Here is an 18,936-nt window from a genome sequence, read left to right as displayed (position 1 = left end):
AAATGCTTCTAGGTTTCCCTAAAAACTATACATGAGGAGCTGCTAGAGACAAGTTCCCCAGTGATATCAATGTCCTGTCTCTTTTCTCTGGAATCAGTGATACAGAGATTACCTTCTATTGTCTTGGCATACTTTTGAAAACAAATGTGCAAGAACTGAATGATGATCGGTTGGAGCAATTGATGAGTAGATTTGTCAAATTCGACCTTGTTGTTGGTAGCATCCCGTGTAACAACCTTAATGAAAGCACTAAACACCATCAAGATGGACTCGAGGATTTTTGTTGGTGCATTTCCTTGCAATGACTGTCACAATGACTGTCTCTTCTGCTGCTAAAAAATACACACTGCCATATCCCACTCTTCCTTAACCATGGAAAGGTTTAGTTGATGGTAAAACTGGTTATCTCAACTTTTGGAATCCTGTACAGCATACAAGTTTAGAATCTGTTCCAATGTCTTATTCTGTGCTACAAGTTCTCAATTTCAAATTCAACAATCTTCTGAAGGACATAATGGATATAATCATGACAAGGAAAATAATCGGCATGGAAGAGGCAGCAATGATGCATCAAGACTTGAACCAGTATCAAGGTATAACCAGAGTGCAGATGGTGGACTTGTTCATGGCTCTATGATGTGTTCTTCTAGAGAACATGAATTGATGGTTGGGGAAAATAATCTGTCTGGTGATGCTTATCGCCCTCAGCATGAAATAAACGATAATCTTTCCTGATGGATTGCTAATGATGTCATAGGAGAGTGTCACAAGTTCAATTCTCCAGACTTTTCCGGCTTCTTGGACCACTTGCCTTTAAAAATGTGAAGTGTTTCATCATTCTGGCCTCATTCATTCTTTTTCTACAACAGAGGTAGAATAAGCAACAATTGCTTTAAGGACCTTCCTCATTTGAGACTGTCTTGTTTGAAAATGTTTTTTCTCCTTTCTTTATTGAAGAATGAAAGAATTTTGTAAAGTATTACCCCTTTCAGGTTCACAATATAATCAAATCATAAATAATGAGTTTAATGAATATCCAATAAATCAACTACACTTTTAAATCATTCAAAAATCATAGTCCTATCGCAAGTGTCAAAACTATTGACTGATTTAAGGTGTAGGTGGATTCTGGTAAAGTAGGTTCTTTTAAGTTGGTTCAGTATGTCGCTTCGGGCTTTCACTAACTTGAAGAAATGGTTGTTATGCTCATCTTGTAGAGATGTTTCTCGTTTCCAGAATCTCAGGAACGTTTTTTAGATGTGTGGTGCTTCTTTTAAGAGCTTAAAATCGTCTCTTATGTCGTTGTTGCACCATTCAATATTCGAGCCACCTTTTTAGGTTTTCAACACGAATCCTTCTTTGGTTTCAAGATGTTTATTTAAAAATTTACATCTTGAACCCCCCTTTTATCATTTTTTTATATCATGCATTAAAGATTTTAAAAACCAATTTTTGCAAATAAAAATCAATCTTGAGAGGCGGAATGAATTCTGAAGATATTCTCTCTTAATTGGATGCCTTCAATTTTGCTTTGCTTGACTTGGATCTGCTTTGTTGGGGATTTTTCTATCATCTGGATCCCTCTAGACTGCCGAATTTTGGGTTCATTTCCATTTTCTCATATCTTCATCATTTCTTGCTCTTCTTGTTGAATATGAATATCTGAATTAATTGTACTTGATCCATCTTGTAACTTGAGGCTCCCTGGAGTCACCATCTTGATTCAATTTCTCCCCTTTTTCTTTTTCCTTTTTTTTTTCTTTTTTCTTTTTTTTGTTGGATTTTTCTTTTTTCTTTCTTTGTTGGATGAGTATATGACTTCAATTGCTTTGAATACCTCTTTTTCCTTTTTGTCCTTTTTTCTTCTTCAAGTATAATATTTCTTGACAGAATCTAAGTTTATTTGGTTTCTCAGAACTTTCTCATCCATTTTTGCCAAGATCAACGTTTCTCCGGAAAAAGTCTTTTTTACAACGTATGGCCCTTTCCAATTAGGCATCCATTTTCCCCGGAAATCTTTATGTATAGGCAAAATCTTTTTCCGCACTAGATCATCCTCTTGGAATTCTCTTGGATGTATTTTCTTGTCCGTTTATAATGCATTTGCTCATGGTAAATAGCTTTCAATTGATTCTCATCAATAAGGTTTAATTGATTAAATCGAGCTTAGATACATTCAGTCTTCTCCAATTTGTCCTTCTTTAGGATACAAAATGATGGGATCTTAACTTCAATTGGTAATAATGCTTCCATCCCATAGACTAAACAATAAGATGTTGCCCTAGTAAATGTTCGCACAGTAATTCAATATGCATATAAGGCAAAAGGTAGCTTCTCATGCTAATCCTTGTAAGCTTCAGTGATCTTTGTAATGATCCTCTTAAGGTACTTATTTGCTCCTGCAAATGCCCCATTCATCTTTGGGTTATATGACACTGAGTTGGCGTGCTTGTTCTGTGCGCGAAATTTAGTCATCTCATACATATAAGTCCTTGTAAAAAGAGGTATCTCCAGGGGGATGAATATTCAAGATTAACTTTACTTACATGAAAAAATGTAATTAATGCATGATATATTTATTTCAATCAATCATTTTCTTCTTCTTCTTTAGTATGCCCTAATCACTCGAAATCATCTTCAATGAGTTGGTCAATGATGCCTCATCTCGTCTCTTCTTGTAGTAAGATTTACGGATAATTGAAAGTTTGGTTCTTTTGAGGTCTTTTGGTTTATGATGGTTTTGTGTTCGGAAAGACAAATGTGTGACTTTTGAAGTCATGTATATGGTGGAATGTAGTATCATCAATCAACTCTACCCGAAAAGGTAAACATCTGGAGTAGGTGTCTCAAAAACAGGTGGAGACATTTCTTCGGAATCTTTGTAGTGTCAGGATTTAGTTTGAGTAATTGGCATTGGATGGGATATGGAAGATATAATTTTACAACTTGCCAAAGATCTATAACTCTTGAAAAATTAAAAGAATATTTAATCTACTTGATACTCAATAATCTCAAGGTTAAAACTTGATTCCTTGCTCATAACCATAAAAGCAACACACATTTATTTATTGCACAAAAGGTGGAGAAAGGAACAAAAAAACAAGTTCAAAAAAGATGCTGAAAATATAAAGTACTACAGTGGTAGATAACACTTCCACTTGTTTATGCATCATGCCTCATTATTCCTATAATGTTGGGTATGTAATAGGATCAGGTTTCTTTTCCTCATTTGCCCCCCATTTCTTGATCATTTCTTGTGTCAAAACCCCTTTGTCAACAAGCATCTCAATTTCTTTTAACAGTGACCTACAATTGCCTGTAGAATGCCCATTTACCCCCAAGTGGAAATTACAAACACTATCTTGATTATAGCTATGAGCAGAAGGGTTTGATGTCACTTTAGTTGGTCTTGGTGTGATGTATTGACCTTTAACCAAATGAGGATACAAGTCTGAAATGGAAGTTTGGAACACTTCCAAAGTTTTTCTTGATCGCATGACTTTCTTTGGTCGATCCGAACAGTTACTTGCTCTTTTTCTTTTGCAATTGCGAGGACTCTGGATGCGACACTCATTCACATGATCAGCTTTTGCTTTTTGATCCGTTGGGCTCTTGGATGTGACTTTTGAGTTTTCTTCATTGATTACATTCTCAATTAAATCTCCACTTGTCACAATATTCTCGAATTCCTTTGTCGGATTTGCCTGTATTAACTCGAAGAAAGGCGCTGGAAGGGAATCACGAAACATATGTGATATTTCTTCTTCTAATATGGGAGGTTGAACTTGTGCTACCACTCTTCTCCATCTTAAGGCATATTCTTGAAATCTTTCATTGGTTTTCTTCTTTACTCTTCGAAGATCCATACGTGTTGGAGCTAAGCCTTTAACATACCTATATTGTTCCAAAAATGCATAAGCTAAATCAACCCATCTCTTAATCTGTTCTTGGGTCAACTGATTGTACCAGACTACTGCTGGGCCAATAAGACTATCATGGAAAGAGTGAATTAACAGATCATCAGAACTTAAATATCCTTCCATTTTTCTGTAAAACATTCTCAAATGGATTAAGGGACAACTGGTGCCATCATATTTTTCAAAATTTGGCATTTTGAATTTATGGGGAATAATCAAGTTTGGAACCAAGCTGAGTTCTCTTGCTTCTAGTTCTTTGTATAAAGTATCAACACATTTCATATTTCTGATTGCTTCATCCATCCTCTTGAATCTTTCCTCATGTTGTGAATAATGAACAAGGCTATTCTTTGGGTTCAATTGGGATGCCCCAGAGTATGTTATCTTTCTCGACTCTTCAATCTAATAGCATGGTTGCTCTTTATCAATTATCTCTTCTTTATCATATGCCATACACTGAATAATTTGATTTGATCCATCTGGTACTGAATCTGATGTTTCTTTCCTTATATCCTGAGGTAACCCTGTCAATTATTCTGGCCACTTATCTTGTAGTCCCTCATAAGATTGCTCCATTGTTTTCATGATGATGGTAAAGTAAAATGAATGAATGACCTTGGTTTTACTGTTACAAAACCTTTCATTAATTACTTACATGTTTAATGTATATAACAATACTTTAAATAAAAAAAATGTAATGTAAATGCGAAAATGCATAAATGCCAAAAATAAAAATGCAAAATGTGCAATTCAAAGATATAAAAAGTAAGAATACAAAATGAAAATGCACAGATACAAAATGTAAATGCATGTATGAAAAGGTGTTACTCAAGAGTGATAATCTTAGAATAGATTTCATTGAACACAAAAGCTTCGGTACATCAAACAAAACTTTTACATGTAAGGGATAGCTTTCACTCCTAACTTCTCTATTTCCCTTAAAAGCCAAACTAACTTCCACTCATGCTCAGGTGTGGAGTTCTCAATCTGCTTTAATTCTCTCGTGAAACTAGCTAAGTCCACCAGCTTATAAGCCACATTGTTTGCTTGAGCAGCGGCTTCCTTCATGATATTGTCTTTTTCCTTCATCTTTTGCATTAACTCTCGAAGTTGTAAACAATATTGTTCATTTTTTCTTGTGAGAGAATCTTTATGTTCAAGGAGTTCTCGTACAAGATCTCCATAATCATCTACACATTTCTTTAATGTTTTGTTCTTGGCCATAGTGGCTTTTAATTCAGTATCTATCTCAAGTTGATGAATCTGATATGATGCTTCCATGTTGGTCATAGCACTATTCAATCTTTGATTTTCGACTTGACATCTTTTCAATTCACTAACAGACGTATTGCATTTCTCTTCTGCAACTCGTGAATTATGATAAAACTTCTTGGCTCGTCCTTCATGTATGTTACAGTTCTTCTTCAGTTTGGTGACCCCTGTTATCTACTCTTCTGGGGTGTTCCCTATACCAGCATTTTGAAAGGCTTGACTGACCTTCTGGAAATCTTCCTGTATGATTTCGGTGCTCAATTTATCGTTTTGATCATTCAAATGACATATTTGGGCTTCGAATCTCAGCAAATCTTCTTCCTTCTGGACGTCCCTACTGATGCTATTACCTTTGAATACATTTGGTGTTGATCTGGCAGGATCTTCAATTACCAAACTAGGTTGATCATTTATCATAAACTGCAAGATTCCCTGATCCAAAAGACTTTGGACTCTACGTTTGAAGGCAAGACAATTTTCAATGGTATGTCCTTGAGCTCCGGCATGATATTTACGATAAACATTGATGTTATACCAATTCGAATACGGATGTTGGAACGGTTTTATATAATATGGATCCACTTCTCGTGTTTCAAGTAACTTCTCATACAACTCTTTATATGATATGGGGATAGTATCAAGATGAGAACCACCTTTTATCTTGGATTGAACCTGAGTTTTAGACGTCGGGAGCATACCAAACTTTGATGATTTCTGATTACATGATTTCTTCTCATCTTTAGGAGCTTTTATAGTGGTCACCATTTCTTTGGTATCTCCAGACGATTTGTGAATACAAATGATGATTGTCTGCAACTTCTCAAATTGGTTAGGATCAGAAGTCCATTGCATATCTGAAATTGCATGATTATCTTCATTAAGCTTTCTCTCTTTCTGTGCAGGAATCTCTTCTCTTTTGGCCAAAACAGATATTCTATCCATCATCTTGGACATCTGCTCTCTTATTTCTCGTATCTCCTTTTGCTCTTCAAAGGGCATACGATATTTGAGTGCATAGCTCTTCTCTATCTTCAGAGTTCCCTCAGGATATCTTTTCTTAGCCGCATCATATTTTGTTTGATCATAGAACTTTTTGTCCATTTACGATTTCTTTCCAATATGATGAACAGTCTTTCAAGTAAACACCTTTTGGTTATGCCATGATCATGCAATGTAAACAAAAGAAATCAATATGAACAGATTAGAGCAATGTAACATGCATGAAAAAAAATAAGAAAAAAAATAGAATAGTTAGTACCAACTAATGGAAAAAATCTATCTATCAAGGTATAAATCTTAACCTCATGCTTTATAGTTCCATGCTTTGTTTGGAAAAAATTAACCTAACCGCAAGATTTCTAGTTCGCATGCATTTATTCAGAAAAAAGAAAAGGAAATAAAATAAATTAAAAGCTAGAGCTTATTTCTCCTTTGTGTATACCTACTGACAAAATTTCGGCATGGTTTCAGATCGGAGAGTTTCTAGGGTTTATTATATGCAGGTTTTCAGTTCTAGGAGTAAAGGTACTCAAACTGTCCTTGTTGATGCCCCCTTGGGCTGTCAACCCTCAATCCTAGTCCATTACAGACTTAAGTAGACCGAGTTCAATTCGAGGGGACACATTTCTCTATGCCTGACACGGAGAATAAATTCTCACGAAGACATAGAACATATGGACCCCGAAAGTTACTTGCTAGGTCTGACACGGAGAATAAATTCTCACGAAGACGTCGCTTTCACTCCCACTTAAAATGGACAAACTCAATTATAGAGCTTTATGTTATGCAATACAAGTGTTGTGTGTGAGGAGAAATGTTCAAACCTCTAACAAATAAATAATAAAATTTAATATTTGAAAATAAAGCATTAAATAACATATAAATATTATGAAAATAATAAGTATATATATAAAAAATTTGAAAAGAAAGAATTAAAAATTAAATATATGAATTTTTAATTTTCTAATTGATAGAGACAATTAATAATTGGTTTTAAAGTTTGACTAATCCCCAGCGGAGTCGCCAAGCTGTCGTAACTGGTTTTCGTCCGGGCACGAATTTTTTACTTGGCGGGAACAGTGATGTGAATAAATGGTTTTTTAAAATAATTTGGGAGTCGCCATCGGCCTTTTGGATCAGGTAGGTCGAATACCTAAAAATCATCCTTTAAAAGAGTTTTTAACAAAACATCGATTAAAAGATAAACTGATCTGCGTTTTAACCAAAAATTCGTTCTTTTTAATAATAAAAAGGGATTCGTGGTCGGTTACGTTTAGGGAATGATTAGCACCCCTACAACGCCCAAAATTGGTACTTTTTAATTATAAAGTGTCTCTATTATTAGAAATTAAAAATTCAAAGATATATTTAATTTATAATCTTTTTTATTTCAAATTTATGATTTTATGAAAATATATTAATATAAATAAGATATTTATTTATTTAGAAATACCATAAAAGGGCTTCTAGGTGCTTTAAGACAGCTCTTTTCTTTGATATAAAAATAAATAAAACATTTATTAAAAGTTAATATAGGATTTATAAAAATAGGATATTTAGTAAAAATATCAGAAAACAGACTTCTAGGTGTTTTAAGACAGTCCTTTTCTTAATATTGAAAAATAAATATATATTAAAATATGATTATTAAAAGTAATTTATGAAATATAGGATTTTAATAGAAAACAAATAGAATAAATAAACAAATATTATTATATATATTTATTATATAAATAATAGAAATAATAATAATGAAATAATAATTAAAGCAATAATAATAATAAAATAATATTGCAAATAATGATTAAAATAAAAGGAATTAAAAATATAGTATTAAAATGTAAAATATTAAAAATAAATAGTCAAAAATGAAAATTTAATGATTAAAATGTAAAATTATAAAACTAGAATCCTAATTCGAAATATATAAAAGGTGGGCATTAAAAGAGTAATTTAACCATAATTCATAATACGGGATTAAAATAATAATTACTAAACTATGAGGGATTAAATTTGATATTTACCTAAATATATATATATATGCTGATAAGGACTAAATTAAAATAAAATAAAATTAGAAGACTAAATTAAAATAATCAAAAATTGCTTTCAGTGACTAAATTGCAAGGTATACAAACTTGGAGTACTGCGGACGGGGTTTACCCTTTATGAAATTACAGAAATACCCTCCCCAAAATGGCGTCGTTTGAGATCGGGTATTTAAATACCCGAAACGGCTGGCCCTTCGGGCCAACTCTCTCATTTCTTCATTCCCTCTTCTCTCTCAAAAATGAGAGAGCCAGAATTTGTCTCTGGCTTCTCTCTAGTTTCCCTCGCCGGAGGGAATCCGGCAGTCGTCTGCCACCGTACACCTCCGCCGTCGGCCACCGTAAATGGTGGCCGGAATTTCCAAAATTTCCCAAAACATAGATCGGGCCGTCTTAAAGACGATTTCGGTAACCTTTTTTCTTAAATAGCCCCCGATTGGAGCAGATCTAAGATGATACCTTCGGTTTTCGAAGGTTTCCGGTGACGTGTGAAGGCTCCGGTGAGTATCTCTCCGTCTTTTCCTTGCTATTTTGGTGTTTGTGGTTGCTGGTTTGCTCGCCGTTTTTTTTCTTGCTCTCCGTGGCTGTGTGTTGGTTGCCCCTCTATTTTTTGTTATCTCCGGTTCTTCCTCTTCGTTCTTTATTTTGCAGGTGAGTCGAGGCTTTTATAGCCTCGACGAAACACTCTTCGGACCGGTCACAGAAGGGTTTCTCGGTGAGTCACCATAGCTATGGTGGTGACTCACCATAGAGCTCGACGTGGGGTGATGACGAGGCGTTTCTAGAGGCTTCTTTGAGGCGACGGTGTCGTGGCTACAGCGGGGTGGAACACCTGGTAGAGGCGTCGGCTGCTGCTGGAGACTATTGGAATTATCAGAGGCGGCTGGAAGCTGAACCGTTGGCTGGGGCGGCTGGAATTTTCAAAAAACCCTAAAAGGGTTAGGGTTTCTCGGTCTGGGCCACCAAGTTTGTAATTGAGCCCCGATTTTGGCCTGTTTGTAATAATAATTTAATAATAATATAATAATATATACAATATTAATAATAATAATAATAATTTTAATAATAATAATAAAAACAAAATGGAAAAAAATTAGTGTTTACAGTGGGTACCTAGTAGTGCTAGTGTTGCTGTTGAATTTTGGAGTCTAGTAAATGTAACATGTTATGCATTGTGCACTTTATGCACCTCTGTGGACTGTTGGTTTTAAGAATGAGTTGGAGCGTAATATTACTATCAAGCTTGGATATGCAAATGCAAAGATGAACGATGCCTTCGTCCTCAGTGCTACAAGTTGGTTGATATCTAGTAACTTTTTTTCTTAATGAATTTCCTGAGTCTTAATAACAACTGCAGCTGTGATCGACATTTTGTTGTTGTAGGGCTTATGGAAGTGGAAAGGAACATGGTCCTCTTTGCGATGTGTCTGGCTTTCAAATTCCAGGATGAAGTTGCTGAGGCATGTGTCCTCCTCCGTAGATTGCCCGGTAAGGTCCTAAGTGGTACCCTGTGGAAATGAGGTGATTATGTTTTAACTTTGCTGACTCATGCTTGCTCAGCCACTTTTGTTTTACTTCTCTAAAAGGGATTAGACATTTTGCATTTTGGATTTCTAAAATTCTTCTATATAAGAAATTTTTAAGTTTTCTTCAATGGTTCCAACAGGGTCATGATATTCTCATGACTACTATGCTTAATGGAGCGGCAATTATGAATGGTGCATTACTTCTCAAAGCTGCTAATGAAAGCAGTCCACAACCTCATGCGACTCCAGCATATCATAATTCTTCAAAGCAAGGTTGATCTTATTCAAGAGAATGTAGCTATCAAGCAGCATGAAGCAATTCAGAAGTTTATTCAGGTTGTCATTTTTTAAATAACAATTAAGTAGATGGACACTTCATTCTTTTCTTCTGAATCTTTTGGCTAAAGATTATTCATTGCAGGGTACGGTTGCTAATGGTGCACCAGTCGTACACTCGTACCGATTTCTGCGCAGCTAAAGTATAATATCGATGTTGTGTGTGAATACATTGCTAAGAAGATCCCAATTCCAGATAGAAACTTCATCTCCCCCCCCCCCCAACACACACAACATGATTGTCATCCGATCATTTGATTTCAATAAGTAAGGGTATGAGGTTATTGTTTGTCTTTATTTGGAGATGAATCGTGAATGTTGGGTGCTTATTTACGATTATTGCACAATTTAACATGCTAAACACTGGATGCCTATCTTACTTTTTTGCTTGTTTTTAACACTTTTAAGGTCAATTTTCCAAACAGCACATTTTAGAGAATGTGAACTTCTATTTTTTAATAGTTGCTACAGAATGGATTAGAGTGACCTTACGTTGCTTTGTTTTGTTAATATTTGTTTGGTCCAGGGTGTGAACCAGTTTATTGAAGTTCGTCCTGAGATTGTTGTTAAGGATGAAATTGGAAACAGAAAATGCACGCCCATATATTCCAGAATAGTCTCACTGTATGCAGAACAAAATGAGCTACAATTCGCTGTTCCGGGAGGTTTAATTGGTGTTGCAACATTGGGTGGATGTCAACCGGGGCACGAGTCGTAGCTGTAAAGAATGATTCGGATTGCACCAGCAAGGGAGAGAAGATTGCTCTGAGCAGGCGTGTCGAGAAGCATTGGCGTCTAATAGGATGGGGCCAATTCAAGCTGGAACAACCCTTGACGATCCACCTTGCCCTCTCTGAGCGCCTGTTTAGGAGATGTACACATAGCAAAAACATCAGTAGAACAAGGCAGGGAAATTTTATTATTTTTGTTGAAATGTGGGAGCCAGGCAATACCTTGGTTACTACTTTTGTAACTGTCAACACACCTTTTCGTCATACTAGAATTCAAACTCCTAAAGATAGGATAGAATTTTGCTAGGATTCAAAAAATAGGATAGAGTTCTACTATTATTTAAATTCCTAAAGATAGGATCCACAAGCACTATAAATAGCCATTGTAGCTCACTATTGTAACACACGATGGGCATACGAAATTACCAGAAAAAAAATACGAGCAAATAGATTGTTTTGAAGCTATTGTAAACAATTCAGGAGCAATAAAAGGTGAAAGCTTTTACCTTTCGCATTCTTTTCTTCACTTGCATGTGTTGTTATTCGTCTTTGTGCTTGAAAAAAACAGTTTTGGCCGAGGAAAAGGGGTTGTCGTTCGAAACTTTTCTTTTAGATCTACACAACCCCGAGACCGTTTTGGAAAAATACTAGAATATTTAAAACGATGGAAGAAAAGGCTTTTAAAAATCAAATTTTTTTCGAGGTTTGCCGCCGATGAACGGTCACTTATGTATTATTTTCATATTTTTATTTATTTCTTTTTGATAATTCGTATTATTAAGTATATATATATATATTAATTATTTTTATTCTAATATTATTTTAATGTTTTTTAAAGTTATTATATATATATATATATTTATAACTATTATATTTATTATTTTTACTATTAACGTATAAATATATTTTCTCTTTTGCTACTATTATTATCATTATATGTATATTTTTTATTATATTTTATATTTTATTTTTAATTTTTTTTAAACATATGCATATATATACATTTAATTATATTTTTATATTTTATACTTCTTTATTTTTTTTTGTTTTCATGTATTTATATTATATTACATTATTATTATTTTACTTTATTAAATTATTTTTTTTCGTTATTATATTTATTATATATATATATTATATCATAATATTTTTTTGTTTATTCATTCTTACTATATTATAGGGATACATCACACTCATTTATTAACTACGGTCCTACCCCTTATCGTCTTTTTTCTTCCCGACAGTTATACTTCACCAAACCTTGACTTTCTTTTTTTACTTTCTTTTGGTGTGATTGCGTTTTTTTATTTTACTACTTATTATCATTATTATTATTTTGTACTTAATAATTATATATTTTTATTCCTCTTTTAGTTTTTCATCATTTTTTTTTATTTTTTCCCTTCTATTTTCTTTATTTCATTTACTCTTATTTCCTTTTTCCTTTAACGCGTTTCTCGACTTTTTAAGGGTACTCTTTCAAATTGATCGGAGGTAAGTAATTTTGGATCATATGTTACCTTTAAATTTTAACTTTCGATTTTCTTAATTAAAAACAACTGGAAATTACGTAGTACCGAAAGGGCGGTTCAAGGGTGCTAATCCTTCCTTGACCGTAACCGACTCCCGAATCCGACATATCTTTGGTAAGACGCAGATCAGATAAGATATAAGGTATCCGATTAACCTATTTTTTTTTAAATAAATAATCGGTGGCGACTCCAATCACATTTTTCAAGTCGAAGCCCAATTCCGTGGCCCAACCGAAAGACGGTTACGACAGCTTGGCGACTCCGCTGGGGACACATATAAGTGAGTCAGGCTAAGGTAATTTCCAGTTGTCTTTTTAACGAAAAGGGTAAGTTTAAATTTTAAGGTAACATTTCGATCCTTATTACTTACATTTGATTATATTTTTTTGAGTAAATAGTTGAACTGACCGTTTTCTAGTGATTTCAGCTTTCCAAACTTTTTCATTCAAGGCTCTAAACCCGAGCTCCGAACCCGTTTTAAGTGGGGGTGAAAGCGACGCATTCGTGTGAATTTATTCACCGCATATGCCAAGCAAGTAGCCTTCGGGATTCATATACCTTATGTCTTCGTGTGAATTTATTCTCCGCATAGACATAAGGGAATGTGTCCTCTCGAGTTTAACGTAGTCCACACAAGCCTGTGATGGGTTTAGGACTAAGGGTCTGGTAAGCCCAAAGGGGCACCAGCAAGGAGAACTCGGGTACCATTTTTTTTAGAACTTAAATCGGGAGACTATAGAGAATTAGAGCCCACCCCAAAACCTCACTTCAAACCCTAGGCTATTTTATTTCATGCTTTACTTTCTGTTCAAAGCATGCGAACTAGACAAATATGCGGTTAGGATTTGTTTGAAATTAGCATACGGGATAGAGATCATGTCCGGGTAGGAATAATAAGCATGTGGGGTAGATATCATGTGGGGTAGGACTTTCATTTTTATGATCGTTTTTGATTATTTTTCACCTCACTAACTCTTTTCATCTTTATTTTATTTTATTTTCATCACTTGCATCATTAAAAAGAGGTCATTGATCCACTAAAACGTGTTTGTTAAAACTCGAATAATCTGAATCCATGGACAAAGGTGTTGTAATACAAGAGATGAAAATACAGGATAGTCTACAAGGCGACTATGTGTCACATTCAATCCAGAAGACGTGGTGCCCACAATTGAAGAGTATATCACTCTGCTGCATTATAAAAGACCCAAAATGAACCGGGTCTACATCAAGCACAATGAAAGCTTATCTTTGAAGACTGACTGGCAGAGGTTGCAGGGGCAAGATGAAGGTTATGTATCTCGGAAGTCTCTTTGAACACAACAATGGCAAAATGATAGCTGAAATTGGAGACCATTATCGGCGAATTCAAGAAACAGATTAATGAACTTCACATAGTTCCTATCAATTAAGGGCTCCAATGACGAATTCGTTGGGAACAGGCTCAACAAAAGTAAATGCTCGAGATGCGATCATTCGAGACTTCTTGGACCAGTACAAAAAAACAACTCAACATTTTCACGGTTCATCCAGAGAGGCCGGAGCGGTTCGACAGGTTATTCAACCGGTGAAAGACGAAAGCAGAAGACTAGTCAACATGTCAGAAGCTGTCAGGATATTTTTTTCTCTTAAAAGATAAAACATTTTTGTCCCCAATAAGGATTATTCATAATAACAGTCACATTTCTTGGATCAATGCCTCGAACATTTCATGCATTCTTGCATTCTTGCATCTTCATCTACATTTTTAAGCATTTTTATAAACATGAAATTAAATCACGGAGGATTCGATGAAGTGGTATTAACCACATTACACCACATGGAAGCTAGATTTTAACAATTAAAGAAAAACTGAAATCAGTACAGGGGGAGCTGGATCAGCTGATTGTAGGACTAAGCCTGCCAGGATGATCTGAGAAAATAGTACCCATCTCCTAAGGGCTACGATGTTGAAGTTGTTGCCACATAAGGATTCCCAAACATTCTTCTAAAAACTGTAAGGCGTTTGCCGAAGAAGGGGGCATGGCATATACCATTTGCACTTAGAGGATTATTTTGTTTGAACACATCTTTTAAACGATTGAATTCATGTTACTTTTTAAGGTGGAGCAATTGAACAAATTTTAATCTTTAGTTCTTTGAATATTAAATGAATTAAGGATTCTTTTAATTCTTCAAGAATTATAGATTTTTGACATATGACAAGATTAGACCTTTCTTACCCTGTCTCAAACCCTAGAATAAAACACATTGATTCTTTACCCAAAATAACTCATGGTCATTATCAAAAAACCAAATTTTGACATTACCTCCATTTGAAATTCTTGAACATTACCTTTATCTTTTTGATACACCCACATCTTTCTTTGAGTCAATAAGATCACACAACTGTCTTTTTAGACTCAAAATTAACCTTTTTTACCATTAAAACCCAAGGCATTGAGTTGTTCATTTGAACATGAGCATTCTTTCAAGATACAGTTTGGGGCATCTCGCTAGGAGCCTGAACATTGAGACCTGTTGGGAGCAAGGAGCAGAAAAAATAATTCATTCGAAATAATTCTATCATGCATTAATTGCACTGTTTTCATGTGAATAGAATTAATCCTGAAAATCTATCCCCCTGGGGATACCTCTTCTGTGAAGACTTATATGTATGAAATGATGAACGGCTTTCTTTCTTTATCCCTTCACAACAGGAGAAAATATATATCCCTTGCGTCCCTTTTTGAGCCTATAGTATTTTTTTTCTTCTGATTCAACCCTAACCAATGATCACCCTCTACACTGGGGGGCAAGGTGGAGAAAATCTGCTCACATGAGTGAAGACATTGATTCAGATGAGATACCGAAAGGTGAACCAAATGTCAAGTGCGATGATTCAATCAGAACAAAAAGGGCAAAAAGAAAAAAAGAAAAGAAGCAAAAAAGGAAAAAACAAGAACAAAAAAGAAAGAACAAAAATAAAAAAAAGGGGACAAAAAGCACATGCAAAATTCCCTAAAGAAAAATAGTGCATCAAGCTTCAATGAGATTGATCAAGCACAATCATTCCCGAATCACTGAATCCCTTCACTCAAAGATCATAGAGCATCAATAGAAAGAGACATTTTGAGCAAGACAAGATTGATGGCATCAGAATGAATTGATCCTTGGTTCAATACCCTGAAACACTTATTTGGGCCTATTTATCCTTTTCTTTCATAACCACGAACCCTGGCCTACATTACGTGCCTTAAAAGTCCCTTCTAATCATACATGGATTTCTAAACAGAAGAGACTATCTTCAGATTTCATCCCGCCCATCAGGATTAATCTTTGTTTGCAAAAAAACAATGTAATTAATGTATGGTAGAGAAAAATAACAAAGGGGGGTTCAAGACATAAATCCTGAATAACGTCTTGAAACCAAAGGAGGATTCGAGTTGAAAACCTGAAAAGGCGGCTCGAATATAAAAATTGTGCAACTGAGGTGATCACACAAATTCCTTGATAAGGCATCGCACAATCCAAGTGTGACAACGAAGGTTGGGAGTCAGAGAACACTTCCAGTAGAGAAGCATGCAAGCTACCCCATCAATCCTTTGAGCATCAAATACCAAACCTTTGAGCATCAAATGCCAAACCTTTGACCAAACACAATGACCTGAGACTTTTTATCCTTTCCTTACTTGACCATCTCTCAGAGATAGCTTTGATCTTGACACTTGTCAAATAGCTATAATTTATTGAAGGATTAACATTGTAATTAATTCTTTGATATCCAATGAACTCTAGCTTTATGATTCGTCTCAATTGTAAAACCGTGAAAGGGGAAATATTTTTAAAACTTGGGATTAAACATTTTTTGAAACTCTTTTAATTGATATTTTCATGACTTTGAAAATAAAAGAGAAAGAAAAACATTTTTTTTTCAAACAAGACAGTCTCTCTAGAGTGGATCTTGGTAAATGACATGTGACTCTTAGACACAAAACTCATGCTCAGAATCAATGCTAAAGCAAGAAATGAGGAACATTTGGGGCATCTTCGAAGATTCAACATGAAATATTGGAGCATTTTTTTGGGCATCTTTGGGGATTCAACATCCTAATGCGAATTATCAGGCCTTTTTCAAGAGATAAAATATAACCAATTCATGTTATATGCATCTTATGCATACATTTTAGAGCATCATTTTTTCCCACATACATAATTTTTGCAGATTTTAGAGTCAAGTTTCGACTTCAAGACGAAGGATACTCGAATCAAAAGCACCTTTAAAGATTTATGTTGGTTGCTTAACTCAGCAGCAAGAAGCTACACTTCAACCAATTTGACATATTGAAAGATCGACAGATCTTAGAATCAACTTCAGACGAGTTCGAGAGATAATTCAGAACCGATCCAGTTCGTATTTTCAAGTTGGATTTCAACTTCACGACGAAGGATATCCAATTCCTGGCTCAACTTCACGACGAAGGGGCCACCCACGATTTCAACTTCATGACGAAGGGAATCGTGCTCACCATTGTCTCTCTTGAGACAGTTTCCCTTGAAACAAACTTTGTCTCTCTTGAGACAGTTTCCCTTGAAACAAAATTTTTTCTCCCTTGAGACAGTTTCTCTTGAAACATAAACATTGAAAACATTTCCCTTGAAATGAGTTTTGTCTCTCTTGAGATAGTTTCCCTTGAAACAAAATTTTTTCTCCCTTGAGACAGTTTCTCTTGAAACATAAACATTGGAAACATTTCCCTTGAAATGAATTTTGTCTCTCTTGAGATAGTTTCCCTTGAAACAAAATTTTGTCTCCCTTGAGACAGTTTCTTCTGAAACATAAACATTGAAAACATTTCCCTAGAAATGAATTTCGTCTCTCTTGAGATAATTTCCCTTGAAACAAATTTTGTCTCCCTTGAGACGGCTTCTCTTGAAACACAAAACCTTTGAGATTGTTTCCCTCGAAACAAATTTTGTCTCCCATGAGACAGTTTCTCTTGAAACACAAAATCTTTGAATTTATCTCCCTTAAAACAAAATTTCGTTTCTCATGAAACAACATATATCTTTGAAATCGTTTCCCTTGAAACGAATTATGTCGCTTTTGAGGCAATTTCTCTTGAAGCGTCATCTTTGAATATGGTTTCCTTGGAACTAATTTCATCTCCCCGTGAGACAATTTCTTTTGGAACTAAGTTTTATCTCTCTTGAGACAGTTTTTCTTAAAACAAAATTTTGTCTCCCTTAAGACCGTTTCCCTTGAAACAACAGATATCTTTGAGATCGTTTCCCTTGAAACAAATTCTATCTCTTTCAAGACAACTTCTTTTGAAGCATCATCTGAACTGTTACACTCAGCTCAGGCACATACTTGAGATGGTCGAGAAGCATTTCTCAAATCAAAAATAGAATGTGCACATCAGATTTGAACATTTGAAGAATTCAAGATCAGGGATCAAAATTTGAAGATTCAAGAATCAAGATTCCAGACAGGCAACTGGAGATCGAGATTTCTCTCCAGAGCCCCAAGATAACATATGTTGCATATGCATTTTAGGCACACCTAAGAGCATTGCATCCATAGCATCACATATATGCATAACTTTTTCAGGTTTTAGCTAGAGTCAATTTCAACTTCGCGGCGAAGGATATTGCACTCAAAGCGACACAATTTGCTCGAGAGTGGATTTCAACTTCACGACGAAGGATATCTAGCTCGAAGCTAAACTTCACAATAAAGGGGTCTCCACGGTTTCAACTTCACGGCGAAGGGAATTGTGTCCACCCGCAACATACAATACTTGGATTTCAACTTCACGACGAAGGATATTCAAGTCAAGGCTCAACTTCACAACGAAGGGGTCATCCGCGATTTCAACTCCACGACGGAGGATATCGTGGCACTCGAGACAACACAAGTTCAACTTCACAACGAAGGGACGGCTGGTTGTCAACAAACAACTTCTCAATTTCAGAGCCAATTTCAACTTCACAACGAAGGATATTGGACTCCAGACAACGCAAGTTCAACTTCATGACGAAGGGACCGCTGGTTGTCAACAACAACTTCCCAATCTCAGAGCCAATTTCAACTTCACAGCAAAGGATATTGGACTCCAGACAACGCAAGTTCAACTTCACGACGAAGGGACCGCTGGTTGTCAACAACAACTTCCCAATCTCAGAGCCAATTTTAACTTCACAACGAAGGATATTGGACTCCAGACAATGCAAGTTCAACTTCACGACGAAGGGACCGCTGCTTGTCAACAACAACTTTCCATTCTCAGAGCCAATTTCAACTTCACAACGAAGGATATTGGACTCCAGACAACGCAAGTTCAACTTCACGACGAAGGGACCGCTGCTTGTCAACAAAATTTCATTCAGATTCAATTTCAACTTCACAACGAAGGATATTGGACTCGAGACAACACAAGTTCAACTTCACAACGAAGGGACGGCTGGTTGTCAACAAACAATTTCCCGGTTCCATAGCCAATTTCAACTTCACGAAGGAGGATATTGGACTTGGAACAATGCTACTTGGATTTCAACTTCACGACGAAGGATATCCAACTCAAAGAAAGATT

At 35.4% G+C, this 18,936-nt stretch overlaps 1 pseudogene; it reads left to right on the top strand.

Annotated features, from left to right (window-relative positions):
* Positions 1-9,403: 9,403 nt before the first annotated feature.
* On the top strand, positions 9,404-10,816 carry LOC120119221 (annotated as a pseudogene).
* The last annotated feature ends 8,120 nt before the right edge of the window (positions 10,817-18,936 follow it).

Source organism: Hibiscus syriacus, unplaced genomic scaffold, assembly GCF_006381635.1.
Source record: "Hibiscus syriacus cultivar Baekdansim isolate YM2019G1 unplaced genomic scaffold, ASM638163v2 tig00110332_pilon, whole genome shotgun sequence".
Classification (NCBI taxonomy): Eukaryota; Viridiplantae; Streptophyta; class Magnoliopsida; order Malvales; family Malvaceae; genus Hibiscus; species Hibiscus syriacus.
Note: the sequence above shows the minus strand (reverse complement) of the source record. Positions and strands in the feature narration are given on the sequence as shown.